Below are 18,195 nucleotides of genomic sequence, written 5' to 3'. Positions count from 1 at the left end.
TGCTCCAGAGATACAGTTGTGTAAGATGTCAGCCATGCTGGGGTGGCCTTTCCAGTGAGGCAAGCTGCCTTTTATTTAGCCACGTTCCTGAGAGTAATCTCAAGAAACTCACTGGTTCTCTGAGCTCGACTTAAGCGGAATTAGGATTGTTTTGTTGTCTGTCCAAGACATCTTATGTGAGGCGAGCAGATAGGTCTTTACACTATCCCTTGGGAAATTCACGCAACTTCAGATCAGCTTGCACAAGAAATTAAAAGTAGAGAGAGGAAGAATATGTCAGAGAAGACAAAGAAAAGTAAACCAGGCCAGATGTGATAGCAAAACATCTGTAGTGCCGGCACTTAGAAGGTCAGACAGAAGAATCGTAAGTTCAAGATCTGCCTCGGCTACACAGTGCATTTAGGGTCACATGGTGAATCCCTATTTAAAGAAATATAAATTTGGCTTGGACAATTCCAAGCCAGTACAGGGTCCTTCACCTCACTCTTAGCCATGAATATGACTCAGCCTGTGTACACATCAGACAAGCCAGATTTTCACATAGGACAAACCACTGATCCCAAATCACTGCTTAGAAAATGCCCCGAAGGGGCCAGTGAGATGGTTTTGCACGTAAAAGGGCTTGCTGCACCAGTCCAATGACCAGAGTTCAAGCCCTGGAGCCCACATAAAAGAGCTGGAGGTGGCAGTGTGCCTCGGTCATCACAACGCTCCCTCGTGCAGTGAGATGAAAGGCAGAGAGGTTCACCGGCCAGTTAGCCTGGAACAAAAAGCATATCAGAAACAAGAAAGACTTCTTCAACACAGATGAAGGAGAGAACTGACTCCCTGAGTTTGTCCCTAAGTACAAAAGAGCTCTGTCACATGCATACACACACAATCTCACATCATACACAATAATAATTAATTCAAATTAAAAAAAAATATCCGGGGCTGGAGAGATGGCTCAGTAGTTAAGAGCACTGACTGTTCTTCCAGGTCCTGAGTTCAATTCCCAGCAAACACATGGTGGCTCACAACCATCTGTCATGAGATCTGATGCCCTCTTCTGGTGTGTCTGAAAACAGTGAAATATATATATATATATATAGTATATATAATATATATATATATATATATATATATATATATATATTAAAATTTTTAAAAAATTCAAAGAAGTAGTACTGGCTATTCACAGGTGTGTGTGTGTGTGTGTGTGTGTGTGTGTATGTATGTGTGTGTTATGGTATGTATGTGTATGTCTTAGTTAGGGTTTTACTGCTGTGAACAGACATCATGACCATGGCAACTCTCATAAGAACAACATTTAATTGCCGGGCGGTAGTAGCACACACCTTTAATCCCAGCACTTGGGAGGCAGAGGCAGGTAGATTTCTGAGTTCTAGGCCAACCTGGTCTACAGAGTGAGGAGTTCCAGGACAGCCAGGGCTACACCGAGAAACCCTGTCTCGAAAAACCAAAAAAAAAAAAAAAACCAACAACATTTAATTGCAGCTGGCTGGCTTACAGGTTCAGAGGTTCAGTCCATTATCACCAAGGCAGGAGCATGGCAGCATCCAGGCAGGCATGGTGCATGAGGAGCTGAGAGTTCTACATCTTCATCTGAAGGCTGCTAGCAGAAGACTCACTTCCAGGCAGCTAGGATGAGGGTCCTAAAGCCCACACCCACAGTGACACACCTACTCTGACAAGGCCACACCTCCAAATAGCACCACTCCCTGGGCCAAACATATACAAACCATAACAGTATATGTGCGATTTGTGGTTCGTACACTTATTTATTGTGGTGCTGGGCATCCATCCTAGCAGTTCAGGAGTACGAGGCAAATGCTCTACCACTGAGCTACATCCCTAGTCTTAATTTTTGTATTTTCATCAGGGACCGTAGGGTAGATGCCTCCTTCCTGCCAACAGAGGTGATCACAGCTTCAGCTATTCCAAGCTGGGGTCCTGAGGGCTCATGAGTGCAAAGCATGCTGGGCAAGATCCTATAATCTAAGGGAGGCAGTGGCAGTGGTGGATGGGCCTGGTGGCCCTTGAGTGTAGTGGCCAAATGGTGATAGAACACAAGGGGGCCCCAGACACTTTGTGCTTTGACCCACTGGCCCAGCATTCTCAGAAGAATGGAGTGTCTCTGGACCACCTTGGCCTCCGCTGCATCATAAATTGCATTTTAAAACTAGTGTGCACAAAGACACGCTCTCTGCCAAGTGTTCCTCGGGTCAGGATTCAGGGACCTCTGCGCTTCACTGGCAAGCCTGGGCTTCTAGCCACGCTCACCTCAACTCTCTGGAAAAACTGCGCTGTGTCAGCCATGCTATCCACCAACCTTTGGGAGCAATTTACATCATGCCAGCCCAAACCCATTCACCTGTGACCTTCTAGACACGTGGTCAAGAGCCTAGAGAAGGTCTTCCTGGAGAATGAAGAAGGTCTTTGTAGTGATATGCATTGTTTTTTTTTTTTTTTTTTTTTTTTTTGGTTTTTCGAGACAGGGTTTCTCTGTGTAGCCCTGGCTGTCCTGGAACTCACTCTGTAGACCAGGCTGGCCTCGAACTCAGAGATCCATCTGTCTCTGCCTCCCAAGTGCTGGGATTAAAGGCGTGCACCACCACCGCCCGGCGATATGCATTGTTTAATAAGGTTGGAATTAGGAAGGGAGAGGAGGCAGCTCAGTTGGTAAAATGCTTGCTTGCCATGCAGACATGAGCACATAAATTTGGTTACGGGAACTCAGCTGAAGTGCTGGGCATGGTGGAACTCACTTGAAATCACAGTGCTGGGGAGGTGAGGACAGATAGACCCATGGGCCTGGCTGGCTAGCTAGACTCCCCTACTTGTCCAGCTCCAGGCCAAGAGAGGGACTCTGTCTCAGAAACCAAGCTGAGCGGTGACTGAAGTGGAAACTTGAGGGTTCTTTGGAAAGTCGGTTGGATGGTGTTTTGCTGGGGCAAACACAGGAAGGAACATTTAGTTAAAGTGGACACAGGTGTGTGAAAGGCTAAGGCAGACTCGTGAAGGAATGTTTGGCTGAAGCAGACACAGGAGAGAGGATGTTCTGCTAAAGCAAGCAAGTGATGAAGGGTCCTTTGCTAATGACACACATGTATTGGCCCGCCTTACATTGCATAGCTGAGCTGCATTTGTCAGGACTCCATAGAGAGAAACAAAAAACTTCTGGTGGTGTGCTGTGGCTTCTTGATGCTTCCAGGAACTCGGGCTGATTGGATGCATGTGCTGAGGCAAGGCACGTGGAGGACACGTGATGTTTGGAGGGTATAAATAGGACTCCACGGAGTGACGGAGACAGAGCTTGGCTTGCTGGTACAGCTAGCTGTACAACCCTTGTGGGTCTCAAGTATTTGCTGATCTTTCCTTCTCTGAAAGAGGCACAGCTGAGAGCTTCTGGTATTCCTATTGGTCCCCTTTGCTGACTCAAGCCAAGAATGAGGCCTGGCTGTCTCTGCTAGGTCGTGTCACTGCAGTTGCTATCCCGACTCTACCGAACTGGACTGCTGGTGAATCCATGAAGTGTTTGCAAGTGGATGGAGCTGCCACCACTAACCTGTGAAATGAATGCTGATTTCCAGACAACACAGATGGGAGTTGCTCCAAAGAACCTTTCTAAACAGGTCCACTTCACCCCCACCCCGTATCCTATCTTTTCCACAACCTCTGGTGGGTGGTTAAAGCATTTAAGAACCATCATTAAAACTAGGATTTGGAAATCATTACAGTTACAGACTGGCGAGATGGCTCAGCAGGTAAAGGTACTTGCCACTAAGCTGGAAGGCCTGAGTTCAAACTCTAGACTCTAAATAGCGGAAGGAGAAAGCCAGCTGCTACCAGTTGTCCTCTGACCTGTACCTGTGCTCAGTGGCACTCATGTCTGAGACACACACACACACACACACACACACACACACACACACTAAAACAGGATGGATGGCTCCTGGGGAGTATCAACCAAACTTGAGCTCTGGCTTCCACATGTGCATGGACACACATACACCAGCACCCACACATGCATCCACCCACATACACACAAAAGACAGACAGACAGGAGTTCTATAAGTACTGTCTTTTCTTTGTCTTCAATGACCAAAGGGACATGACTATTTCATAACCAGTGCTGGATTCTCTTAGGGCCCAACTGTAACATTTGGCTGCACTCTGTCTCTTTGGGGGGTGGTGGGGGGAGGAGCTGGCGTGGGGTATTGCGATCACCAGGGCCTGACCTAAGGCCCACAATCCCATGGCCCTGTCTGAGGGAAAAAGAAGGCCCTTTAGGCTCTCAACAAATATTGATTTACCCAGAGCCCTGACCACACCCTGATGAGAGTTTACACTGGAAACAGCACCTGACATCCTCAAGGCAAGTCAGCAAAGAAGAGAAATTGAACTCTTCTGTTGACGTCAACAGGTTGAAAAGCAGCTGGTTTCTTCTCAGCATTTGCAAAACATGTGACATTGGGGTGGTGGCAAAACGGCTTTGATGAAGTGACACAAAAGACAGGCTCTATCAGAGAGGGGAGGGTCTTACTCAGTGTCAGCATCCGCAACGTTTGATAACCCTAGGTTATCTATCAAACCCGAGATCTGCTCTCTGGCATCTGGTGACCCCCATGCTCAGCTCCTACAGCTGCTTTCATTTCATCCTAGACTGATGATTCCCCACAATGATGCCGTTAGAGGGAAGATGCTCTTCCTGTTTCATAGAGAAATCGACGGAGGCACAGAGGGTTTGAGTAACCTGTTCAAAGCCATTCTCGGTCAATGATAAACCAGGAGACCAAATGCAATCGACTTCATGATCTGAGCACATGTGAAATGAGAGGTAGACAGATAATGACCTGGAAATCAGGCTGGAAGCCTTGACCCACATCAGGGGGTCCAGGGTTTTTTAGAACTTCCCAGGCTCTCAACCATTAGAGCCTCAGGCCCCTTCCAGGCTGCCTGGCATGGTGCCTAGAACTTAGAAGATGTTCTAGAACGGCTGGTTCCCATCTCCAGAGCTGACTCTTGGATGACCTCACTCCTCCTTGTGAAAGGTTCTTAGTGCATTTGTTTTCTTTCTCCCTTCTTAAAATGTTTCCCCCTCGGGTCTGGAGAAATGACTCAGAGGTTAGGAGTGCAGAGTGCCCTTGTAGAGGGCCTGAGTTGGGTTTCCAGCACCCATGTGATGGTACCCAACCTCTAATGGCTTCTACTGGGTTCCAATTCTACTGGGCTTGGATTAAAGGTGTCCTTCCCTCCAGCCCTCTTCTGGCCTCCAAGAACATCTGCATTCATGGGTACATATCTACACACAGACTCACACACTATTAAAAGTAAAATCAATCCTTTAAGAAAACTGGAGGTGGAGTCGCTCCATGGTGTAGAGCAGCTCTTGATCTTCTAGAAGACCCCAGCTTGACTTCTAGCACCCACATGGTGTCTCACAACTTGCAACTCCAGGTTTAGGGCATCCGACAGCCTCTTGTGATCTCTGTGGGTACTGGGCATGCACATGGTACACATACATACATGTAGCCAAAACACTTATACATATAAAGCAAATAAATCTAAAAAATGGTTGCAGGGCTTGGTGGCACATGTCTTTAATCCCAGCACTAGGAGGCAGAAACAAATGAATCTCTGAGTTTGAGGCCAGCATGGTTTAGAGAGTTCCAGACCAGGCCAGGTCTATCTAGTTAGACTCTATCAAAAAATTTGTTTTCTACACTTGTGTGTGTGTGTTTGTGTGTGTGCACATGCCACAGCATGTATGTGGAGGTCAGAGGATAATTTGTGGGGGTCAGTTCTCTTTTTTCTCCATGTGAGTTCTAGGAATTGAACTCGGATCCTCAGCCTTGGCAGAAACTGCCTTTACCCAATGAGCCATCTTGCCAGGAATGGACACTCCATGGGAAAATCCCATGGAGATCCCAGGAGAGCATGGCCAACCAGAGATCAGGGGACAGGGCTCACAAAGCACAACCCTTGTGAGATGAGGTGGGAAAGCCTGTAGTCTCAGCATTGAGGACATGGAGAAGGGAGGACTGTGATGGAAAGCCATCCTTGGTGACTTGGAATGTATGAGGCCAGCCTGAGCTTCATGAGACCCTTGCCTTAAAAACAAACAGGGAATGGAGAGATGGCTCAGTGGTTAACAGCATTTACCGCTCTTGCAGAAGTTAACAGCTCTTGCAGAGGACCTAAGTGTGGACCAGCATCTACATCCAACAGTTTACACTGCTTATAATTCTCGGTCCAGAAGATTTAATGCCTCTGACTCCTACAGGTACTTAGACTCATGTGCACACACACACACACACACACACACACACACACACAAACATCATTAAAAAGAAATCTTTGGGCTGGGAATGGTGGCACATGTCTTTAATCCTAGCACTCAAGAGACAGAGGTGGGAGGATCTCTGTGAGTTCAAGGCTAGTCTGGTGAAGCTCCAGGACATCCAAGACTGACTGCATAGAGAGAGCCTGACTCAAACAAAACAAAAACAAATGAAAAAGTAAATAAGTCTTAACAAAACCAAACAAAAGAGAAACCAAGGCTGGGGATGCAGCTTAGTAGAATGCTTGCCTAGCACACAATTATAATCTGAATATTCCGGGAGGACCAGGAGTACGAAGGCCATCCTCAGCTACATAGCCAATTTGAGGATAGCCTGGGCTACATAAAACTTTTTTTAAAGTTTAAAACAAACAAAAAGACACAATCCTGCATCTACATGGTGGGTAGAGAGCTAGAGGTTGACAGGTGGGTCAGCATTAAGAGCACTCTTGCAGGGGACCTGGGTTTGTTTCCCAGAACTCAGATGGCTCACAACCATCTGTATCTTCAGCTCCTCTGTGTGTGTGGGTGTGTGTGTATTTATCTACCTACCTATTTACCCATCAACTAACCTATCTATGTAGCTATTTATCTATGTATGTATCTATCATCTATCTATTTATCTATCGATATCTATTTATCTATGTATGTATGTATGTATGTATGTATGTATGTATCTATCTATCTATCTACCTACCTACCTACCTACCTACCTGCTACAGTCTTACCGTAGAACACAGAAAGATGTGATGTGTCAAACTTTCAGCCATCCTCCTGCCTCTGCCTCTAGAATGCTTTCTGGGATTCTAAGTGTGGGCCACCATGCTGGTCCCTGCCTTGCTTTCATGTCCCTGTAACCAATATTGACAGAAACAACTCTGGAGAGGGGAGCTCTGTCTTGGCTCCTGATTTGAAAGTGGCAGAACACGTCTATTCACTGACAGGGCTATAGTGGCAGTGGTGGGTGTTCATATCATGGTGTCAGGAAGCAGAGAGCCAGACCGGAAGTGGGCAGGCATATCATTCCCCCACATGACTGCCTGACTTCTGACAGATGGGGCCCACCTCCTGAAGCTGTTACAGCTTCCCAACTTAGTGTCACCAGCTGGGGAACAAGCAGGGAATGTTTGAGCCAGTGGGATCCAGTTCCAGTCCAAGCCATCACACTCAGAACAAGGAGATAAATGTCTGTCACTGACACTGCCTAGGCTGGACTGCTGTGTACAAAAGTCCTTGGTGACAGAGATAAAATCTGATTATCAGCCTTCTATGGGGACTGGCTAGTGGCTCCAGTATGGAACACCATATGTGTCTGATGATGGGCTATCTCAAAAAAAAAAAAAAAAAAAAAAAAAAAAAAAAAAAAAAAAAAAGATAGCCAGTGTGGTAGTATATACCTCTGGTCCCAACACTCAAGAGGGAGAAGCAGTTGGAATTATAGGATAGCCTAGGCTATATAGAGAGTTCAGGGCAGTCAGGGCTACATATAGAGATCCTGTCTCAAAAGAAATGTTTTTTTTTTTTTTTTTTTTTGTTTTGGTTTTGCTTTTTTTAAAGAAAGAAAAATTATGGGAAAAAATCGGGAGGTAAAATGCACTCACTCTGCAACCAAGCATCCTGTGTAGCTTAAACATCCTTGTCACCTAAAGAATCAAGAGGGAGCCAGAAAAGGGTAGCCAAGAATTTGGCTGTATCTCCAAGGGCACTATTTGATGAAAGTACTGGAGAAAAGATTTACCAAAGACTGTGAACCCCAAAAGAAAACCCAAGAGGGCCGAGTGTGGTGGAGTCAGGTACCTGTGATCCCAGCCGGTCTGGGATACACAGGAAGACCCTGTCCCAATAAACCAAACAAATAGCAAGTGAAGAAAGAGAAACAGTGTTTCGGACCCGTGTGCTCCCAACATTTTAAATCTAAACAGGGTCAGGCGTTGATGGCACACACCTTTAACCCCAGCACTTGGGAGGCAGAGACAGGTGGATCTCTATGAGTCTGAGTCCAACCCGGTCTACAGGGCAAGTTTCAGGTCAGTTAGAGCCACACAGAGAAACCCCATCTTGAGAGAAAAAAAAAAAAATCTAAGCAGGTTTGTAATCAGATGCTTGCAAAGGAGAATTTCAAATCCCTCACAGTCAGGGAAACTGCACAACGCCATTCTCTCAGGCAAGCCCTAGAGAGTAGGGTGAGAAATGGATGTCTCTCACAGCACAGCCCATAAAGGAATGTGAGAAAAAAAAAAAAAAAAGGGAGAAGAGAAAGTACTGAGAAGTTCCCGTTTTATTGGGGTGAAGGAGAAAGGAAGAGACACCACAGGAAATGTACATTTGCCTCTGTCACTGGTTCCTGCTGGAGCTTCTGACGGCCTTTGAGCATCCTGGGTGATGGGTGGAAGGAGCTGTCTCTTCCTCCTCTGTAACTCAGGCTGTCCTTCGACACCATCTCCCAGCCTCACCTTCTGAGTGCCACTGTATGCACGGAGGACAGCGAACTTCTTGTTCAGTGGAAGCAACCATGCCCTATGAGATGGCATCCCGGGAAAACCCAGACTGACGGTGCTTGGGGTCATTTCCCTGGTCAATGAACACACTGTAGAGGAGAATGGAGGAAGCCACCCAGGAGCATGTGCACAGAGGTCATGTAAGGTCCGAGCGATTCTTCCATCCTTAGATTCTGCACCACAGATCTCTTTCATTTCACAATTCTTGAGGAGTTTTCCTTAATTTTTAATTAAAAAAAAAATTTTTTTTTTTTGCATCAAAACATGCAATGCCTTTGTTTAAAGGTTCTGGAGAAGCAGGCAGATATAACTGGCATACAGATAACACCATGTTGACCTCTCAATGGCTGAGTAACAGTTGCTAAGAACAAACCCATCCTAGAATGCACTGGGCTCCAAGCACCTCCTAAGACTGCATGATTCTCTCTCACTTGAAAACTCTCCCGACCATCTCCAACATCCACATACCTACTGCAGATACCTGTTGGGAGTTTAGCAGAAAGCGGCTATCAGCTCTGCAGCCATCTGGAGCCATATACCCTGATAAGAGACTTGTTTTTCAACAGCCTACAACAGCTGAAGCACACTCTGATATCCAACATATTTTGTTTTGCTGTTTACTGCCCCCAGCTGCAAGGCGCACGTGGTATCCATGCCTGCAAGGCATGCGGTGCACGTGCTATCCACATGCTATCCATGTGCTATCCATGCTATACTCACCTGTAAGGCTTACGTCATATCCACACCTGCAAGGCACATGGTATCCACGAGTCTACAAGGCACGTGGCAAAAGCCTATAAATACCCCAGATTTCCCTTCAATAGGAGAGAGAGACACAATAAACGAGACTTGATCTGAACCTCTGTCTTATTCTCCATTCTTCATGTCGCTTGCCCCACACTCTCTCTCACTAGACCCGGACCTGCAGAACAGAGCAGGCCGTTACAGTTTGGCCAACTAACGTGGGGCAGCTCGGTCATTACAGGTACCTATCTATCATAAATGTCCTTTAAAAAAACTCTTTCAGTGCCCGGCAGTGATGGCGCACGCCTTTGATCCCAGCACTTGGGAGGCAGAGGCAGGCGGATTTCTGAGTTTGAGGCCAGCCTGGTCTACAGAGTGAGTTCCAGGACAGCCAGGGCTACACAGAGAAACCCTGTCTCAAAAAAGCCAAAAAAAAAAAAAAAAAAAAAAAAAAAAAAAAAAAAAAAAAAAAAAAAAAAAAAAAAAAAAAAGGAAGAACATTCCACCCCATCTCAGGCTTGTATCCACTGGTACCTGTGGTGTAAGAACTGGTGTCAGTCACTTCAAAAACCAACACCAGGGCAATATATGTTGTCTCTTTGGCTACATAGTGAGCTGGAGGACAGCCTGGGCTACTTGAGAACCTGTCTCAGAACAAGGAAACATGAACAGGCATGGTGACTAAACAGCCTCCCTGAATCCTGTGACTCATTCTAGTCCAGTGGTTCTCAACCTTCCTAACGCCGCGACCCTTTGATGCGGCTCCTCACACGGCTGGAGAACCCCAGCCAGATAATTATTTTCATTGGTACGTCATAACTGTAATTTTGCTGAGTGGTAATGTAAAAATTTGTGTTCTGATGGTCACAGGTGACCTCTGTGAAGGGGCTGTTTGACCCCCAAAGGGATCAAGACCCACAGGTTGAGAACCATTGTTAACTCATGGACCCAAGGAATTAAGGTGTGTGCCATCACGCCTGGCTGGGGCATTCTCAACTTTAATATGTGACTGCCAGAAGGACAGGTGGGTTCTAGGATGTTTTGATGAACCCCGAGGCGCAGCATCTTGGGGGCACTGAACCGTGTGGACTCATGGGCCTTGACACTAACTGTAGGACTTCAACTGGACCTCCTGGGTTTCATGCTTTTGTATTGCTGTAACACAATATTTAACAGAAACATTTTTTTAAAAAAATCTTTTTTTGTTGTTTTTGTTTTTTGTTTTTTGTTCTTGTGCTGAGGACTGAATCTCGAGCCTCATACCCGCTCAGCAAGCTCTCTGACAAACCCTGACAGAAACACCTGGTGTGGGTTGAATGAGCGATGTCCCCCCACAGGCTCAAGTATTTGAACCCTTGATCCCCGGGTTGGTGGGACTACCTGGGTAGGTTATGGAACCTTTAGGAGGTGAGGCCTTGGGGTGAGGGGTGTTGAGGGGTTTATGGCCGCACCCTACTTCCTGTTCTTTCTCTCTGCTTCCTGTGTGGGGCTGAAAATATGCTCATTTGCATTGCTGCTCCAGCCATCCTGCCTTCCCTGCCGGTTGCCATGCCTTGTCTGCCATGATGGCTTCTATCCCGCCCCCTTACCCTCCCCCCCCCCACAACCACCACCACGAACCCATCCTTCTTTAAGTTGCTTTTGGTCCTGGTGTTTTATCACAGCAATCATGCAGAAAGGGAACTGAGGGACAAATTAAGGGAGGGCAGATTGATTTTGGGTTTATGGTTTCAGTGCGTCAGGTTGCCCAGCACCGTGGGGTGGGGAGTGATGGAGGCTGTTTACGTCATGGTGAACCAGCAGCATGGTAGGGGCCAGTGGCCAAGTGTAACCATCAAAGGCCTGCTTCCACAAGCTAGGGTCTCCTGGCTCCTTCTAAATAGTTCCAACGGCTAGAGATTAAATGTTCAAAACGAACCTGTGGGGGACAATTCAGATTCAAATCAGAACGATGTCCAAAGAGAACTGGAGACTCACTTGGTATGGAGAGCCCACAGAGCTGGTGCGGGAACCACCGTGAACATACAAGAAACTATAGACATACAGGAAACAGACCAAGGAGGTCAGAGAATGGCGCACGGCAGCATAGGGAATGATCATAAACTTCTGATTTTCCAAGGAGATTTGTCATGAAGGGCATGGGGGAGACCTTACTTAAGCCTGGGAACTTGGAGTCTATGAGAGAGAAAATGGATCTATTTGACTGCGTAAACATTCAACTGTTTTGTGTGACAAAGGACACCATAAATAAAGCCAATTCAAATGGTGGAGCTGAAAAAATATTTGCAATATAAATAGCAGCTGCCAACATCTGCTGATTGTTACCGTGTCCCAAGCAACCATCTGTTTACTCTACATGAATTCTGCAATTATCTCCAGCAACCGTCAAAGTAGGGATCACGGTGACAACAACGGTAGTGGCAAATCCACAGTTGAAGAAACTGAGGCATGACAAGATTAAATAAGTTGCTGAGGAACTGCAGGCGGGACAGAATCAAGATGTGACCCTTGGCAGCCCTTGCTGTCACCCCTCAGATGGAAGCCGAAAGCCAAATGCATGCTATTTAAAGAGCTTTTACAGATTGACCTGACCAAGCCAAATGGGCTGTTTACAGAAGAATAAATCCAACTGGCTAACAGACTTAGGAAAAGAAACTCAAATTTTATAACAGTACTCAGAAAAACACAAGCAAGGGGCTGGAGAGATGCCTCAGGGGTTAAGAGGACCTAGGTTTGGTTCCCAGCACCCATGTGGCTCACCTTACAACCACCTAACTCCAGCTACTGGATGGGGATCTGACACCCAGTCACACACACAAAGGAAGATAAGTTGAACAGACAGCAAAGGAAGGAAGCAACAAGGTATCACCGTGCATCCACCAGGAAAGCAAAATGGTGTCAATTGCTTGCAAAAATGTGGATAAAAGGGCATTCTCATATATTCCGTGGTCACTGGGGAAAGTAATCTGGCAAAGCCTATGAAATTGAAACTGAACGTCCCCTTTGACATGCTAATCCCATTCCTGGGAAGCTGTCCCAGAGAAATAAAAGGACAGCAATATTCAAGTATTTTTTTAAAAAAGTTTATGGGAGACTTCTTTTTTCTTTTGTTTTTGGTGGTGGGAGGGGTCAGAAAACTGGACACAGAGGGAATGCCTCTCCAAAGAATCTGGGAAACGATTGAGTGAGTTATGCTATGTCTTACCTATGGGGTATTTAGTTAACAATTAAGTTAATGACAGTCTCTGATTTATGTTATTTCCAGAAGTTATTGGAAAGTGTGAAAAACATGATGCTTAAAAAAAAAAAATGCATGTTGCCGGGCAGTGGTGGCACACACCTTTAATCCCAGCACTTGGGACAAAGAGGCAGAGGCAGGTGGATCTCTGTGAATTTAAGGCCAGCCTGGTCTACAGAGTGAGTTCCAGGGCATCCATGGCTATACAAAAAAAAAAAAAAAAAAAAAAAAAAAACCCTTGTCTCAAAAAAACAAGGAGAAGGAGGAAGAGAAGAAGAAGAGGAAGAGAAAAAGGTGGGGAGGAAGGAGGAGGAGAAGAAGAAGAAGAAGAAGAAGAAGAAGAAGAAGAAGAAGAAGAAGAAGAAGAAGAAGAAGAAGAAGAATGTCTTCTTCTGTTTTTACTAAAACAAGGGGAAAAAATATCAGTGGAAGACTTCATGTCAACACAGGGAAACAAAGAACTCACACTGGTTGGTGGGGAGGCTGAGTAACTCCTGGGAGCCATGAAACAAGGGACTGAAGAGAGTCAAGTGGCAGACTAGAACCCAGGCCGAGCCACCTTGCTGCTCATTGATTTTAATATACACCATTTTCCTGGAATGTGGCCGGGGATAGGAGGAGTCTACTACATCATCCAGAGTATAAAATGCAAAAGGCCTTTTTCTTAGGATTATCCCTGCCCCAGCACAACTGGAGAGGGTGAACCTTCCTAGAGTTTGCAATCATGGATGTCTGTCCTCCCACCTGTACCTAGGCTCTACAGGGTCGCATGTGTGCTCTGACTCTGTAAGGCAGGACCAAGTATGAGGCAGAGATGGTGGGACCCATATACTTACAGTACAGAAAAAGTGTGTACAGCTAGTGGGCATGGTTGCACAAACTTTTAATTCCAGTATCTGGGAGGCAGAGACAGGCAGATCTCTTGAGTTCAAGGCCACACTAGTTTACAGATAGTGAGTTCCCAGCCAGTCTGGGCTATAGAGAGAGACCCTGGCCAAAAACAAAAGTTATTTACTACTAGATTGATGTGGGCCTGCACACATACATGCCAGGGCCAAAGGGGAATAAGCAACTGTGGTCCTCAGTGCCAGAGGGGAGCTAGGAATCACAGCCACTGGCTGGAGCCAGGCTCTAAGCAGGCGTGAAGGCGTGAAGCTCTGAGTCGGGCTCGCTGTTTGCCATGACTCTTGTTCCCACACTTTCCTCAGCCGTACAAATGTTTATAGAATAAACACACAAATGAACAAAGACAGCTACATAATCCCCAAAGAGAGGCTGACACACTGATAACCTGAACTGGAATGCAGATGGCTGTAAGGACAGTGGCAGGCACTGTTGGCACTGAACCCGGATGTCACAGTCATTGCTGCCACTGTCCCCGTCTTCAAAACACGACCCTCCTCCAGCAACTGTGCCTTTTTGGAGGTGACTGGATCCCAACCAAGCTACAGAGTGGGGTGTGATTAGCCTTGGCCGCCTGCCTAGATAATACTGTGGACATGGAGTTGTGACAGTCAAAGCAGCTTTGCAGAGATTTTCCTGATTTTTTCCAAAGGGCTTTTCCCAAAATGTAGTTCAGTTCATGAGTGTCTGCAGCATGCATGAAGCCCTGGATTCAATTCCCAGCCCATAATCCCAGCATTTGGAAAGTAGAGGTAGGACAGTCACAAATTCAAGGCCGTATTTGGAAAGTAGAAGTAGGACAGTCACAAATTCAAGGCCGTCCTCGGCTACTTACAGAGTTAGAGGCTAGCCTGGGCTACATGAGACTCTGTCTCAGGGATTTAGATATGGCAACTCCTCAGAGAGTGAATCATGGTATTCTCATATGATCCAGCAACTAAGTAAATGGCCAAAGAATTAAAAACAGGTTACCCAAAGCAATATGCATACAGGTATGTACCTAAGAGCATTGCATGACTACCTAGCAATGTCCAACAGGTAGAAGTAGCCCCAAAGAGGCAGATGAATGAATAAACAGAAAGTGGTCTCTTCACACAGTGGAATATGATGCAGCCATACAAAGGGAGCGTTGACACACACTGCAATGCAGATGATCCTCAGAAGCATCAAAGGCATGTGCCACTGAAAGGGTTAAAAATTTTCAAAAACTCCTAGCAGACTGAACAGAACCAAGAGTGCAGGTCAGCTTGGTCATGAGCTCTGTGTTTCAGAAACTTGGCTGACCACAAGATAGATGGTTGGTTACGAATAGGCTCTTAGAGAATAGCCTATACAAAATGCTCCCCATGACTGTTCCTTGGACTCTGTCACAAACTGAATAATGGGCTGGGACTTTCCACAGGTACTCTCCAATAACCCTCCTTCACTCCCCCTGGGTTGTGGTTTCCCCCCTGAGTTGTGGATTTTGGGCTTTAAATTCTCTCTGTCTCCAAAGCCCTGGGAGTCAGACCCCACTGCCCCTGAGTGGGTCATAGGTCTTGACCTCAACATGCTGATCGAAATAGACCTCTTGCTGATTACATCAAGTTCGGTGTCTTGTGAGTTACTGAATTCCTTGAATTCACCCAAGCCTTGAATTCCTGAGGCTTGGGTGAGGTCCTTCCTTTGTGGGGGCCTTACACCACCACCGCCAGGCACTCAAGCCCTTCTTGTATCTTGAGGTGACAAGCACAGGGCAAACTACGGCCCTCAATGATGCAAGAGAGGAACACCAAAAAAGCTAAGTTTTACCTGGGCAGTGGTGGTGCACTCCTTTAATCCCAGCACTTGGGAGGCAGAGGCAGGCAGATCTCTGTGAGTTCAAGGCTAGCCTGGTCTACAGAGTAAATTCCAGGACAGCTAGGGCTACACAGAGAAATCTTGCTTGGTAAAACCAAAACCAACCATCCAAACAACAACAACAAAACCAACAAATCTAAGTTCTCACTGCTTGGGATGTAGGTGCCGTCTTTCCTTGAAGCCATCGCTAGTTGAATATCTGTCTTGTGCAGTCAACGTATTAGAGTAAGCAAAGTCAACTCCTGGTCAAGAGAATATGATCTCTGGCCTGGGTGGAGACCTAACATTCCCGTTTGACCCAGTCATTCACTTAGCCAGAGGCCATGCTTTGGGAAGGTGGGCTTATCTTATGTCATTCGTAAGACACGGACAGTACCTTGTCATGCATAAGCTGCCATAGTTTTTCTAGGGGAGTGGATTATGAGGTGCAGCCATCCCGGGTGTGCCCACTTTTCTGAATTATTCAGAACAACAAAAAAAATGTAGCCTCTCTAAGCATGCTTTTCTTAACCCATTGGGCTTTTCCCACAGGATTTTGGGTTTCCTCGATCTTTCTCTGAAGATCCCCTCTGTGCCCCGTGGCTGCTTGTCTGTCTGCCTTGTGTCTGACCTCCCTGACAGTGTTTCTGAGCTTCTGTTTGAGTCCACTCTTAAATTCTTTTATATAGAATACCAAGAAGCACCCTGGATTCTCCCTATATACCCATTAAACATCTCCCCTAAATTCCACAAATAAAAAACACTCTTTGTGATACAGCGAGGTTCTGAACCAGAAGACAAGAGCTTTACCTGAAGGGGAGAGAGACTTGGAGGTGAAAGAACTGCGTCCTCTTTTCAGAAAAAAAGGCAAGCCTCTGTGTGGCTACAGCTTAGGTAGAAGAAACACAGCTTTTCAGAGTAGAGGCCTAATCAATGTTTTAAAAACATTCCCAGCTGGGAGTGGGGGGCCTGTACCTTTACTACCAAACAGTGAGGCCCTATCCCCATAAAAAAAAAAAATTCCCAATATTTATTTCTTGGGCAGGAGGGGGGGAGAGGAGGAAGAGGAAAGAGACAAAGGCAGAGGGAGGGGCGAAGAGGGGAGGGAGGAAGAGAGGAAGGGATGGAAAAGAGGCTCAAGAAGACTCAGGTCCCATCATCCTCCTGGTTATCTCTAGCCAGTCTTACTTTGGGTACGTAATCAGAGTTGGCAGCTGTAGTGTACACAGGTGAGACAGGGTCCTGAGCCATACCCTCTCTGTCTGTGTGGTTTCCCTCAGGGGAGCTGAATCAGTATCTGACCGTACATACAGTTCCACTTCCAAGCTTGACCCCGACCTCTAGAAAGCTCACTCGTTCTCTGTGATGGTCTGTGCAGAGAGGCGAGAACATCCTTCTTCAAAGTCAGCTTGGCTTTTATAGGGGATCAAGGGCAGGGTCTCATACTAGACAATGCTTTGCCTCAGAAACACATCCCCAGCCCTCAGGTTCTTTCTACATCTCGAGGGTGTGACTAGGAAAGAGCAGAGAGAATGAACAGTTCCTCCGACAGCTATCCCACTCACACTGCCATGGTTCTGGAACATTCTGGGAGAACTCCCTAGAAGGTTCCTGCTACTCCACATGGGAGGATGCTTTAAGAGAAGGGAAACTGACCCGGCTTCTGAGTGAGGCGTGGGAAGAAGGCTGATCTGGGGGTTAATGCCTGTAAGTGCTGTCGAACTGGATCTCCCTATATTTATTTATTAGCACCAACACCCGAGCCATTGTGTAACACATCAACTAGGAAAATCAACGTCCCAAGTCGCCCATGGGAAAACCTGCTTGCACAGCTGATGGATTAAGAGAAACAAGTTCTGAGCTGAACCTCACCAAGCTGTTCTATTGCAGCTCTGGTAACTCAAAACCCTCAGGAAGACTAAGAAACTCAGGACAGGAAGGTAGACACTCTGTTAACAGAAGTTAGGATCCAGGAATCTCCTGACCAACACAGCATCCTTCCACGGGCATTTACAGTTTTAATACTGCTGGGGACACATCTGCCTATGGAATCTTACACCCTAAAATTCCCTTGTCTGGCCCTAGAGAGCCCCAAGCTCTCGCCACCTGGGTGCCCAGTCTCCACTCTCGAGAAGAGACCTCTGCTCTTCACTTGTTCGGATTAAAGAAAATCTGCTTCTGTAGAGGTCCTGTCTCCTCTGAGATTTTCATATCCCCTCAGCCAATCCCAGTGATTCAGCAACTCCTTTATAAAGGTTTTGAAGTTGTGGGAAATTAACCATGAAGGAGATGCATCAAGATTTCTCCCTCTGAGGTGTGTGTGTCTGTGTGTCTGTGTGTCTATGTGTCTGTGTGTCTGGTGTCTGTGTACCTGTGGAGGTCAGAAGAGGTTAGATCCCCCAGAACTGGACTTACAGGTGGCTGTGAGTTACTTGGCATGTGAACTGTTGGACAATGGGAGCCAAACTCTGGTTCTCTACAAGAGCGGTTCTCAACCTTCCTCATGTTGTGACCCTTTAATACAGTTTCTCATGTTGTGGTGACCCCCAGCCATAACATTATTTTTGCTGCCGCTTCATAACTGTAATTTTGCTGCTGTTATGAATCATAATCTAAATATCTGATATATGATCTCCATGGAGATCGTGACC

Source organism: Arvicanthis niloticus, chromosome 24, assembly GCF_011762505.2.
Source record: "Arvicanthis niloticus isolate mArvNil1 chromosome 24, mArvNil1.pat.X, whole genome shotgun sequence".
Taxonomy (NCBI): Eukaryota; Metazoa; Chordata; class Mammalia; order Rodentia; family Muridae; genus Arvicanthis; species Arvicanthis niloticus.
Note: the sequence above shows the minus strand (reverse complement) of the source record.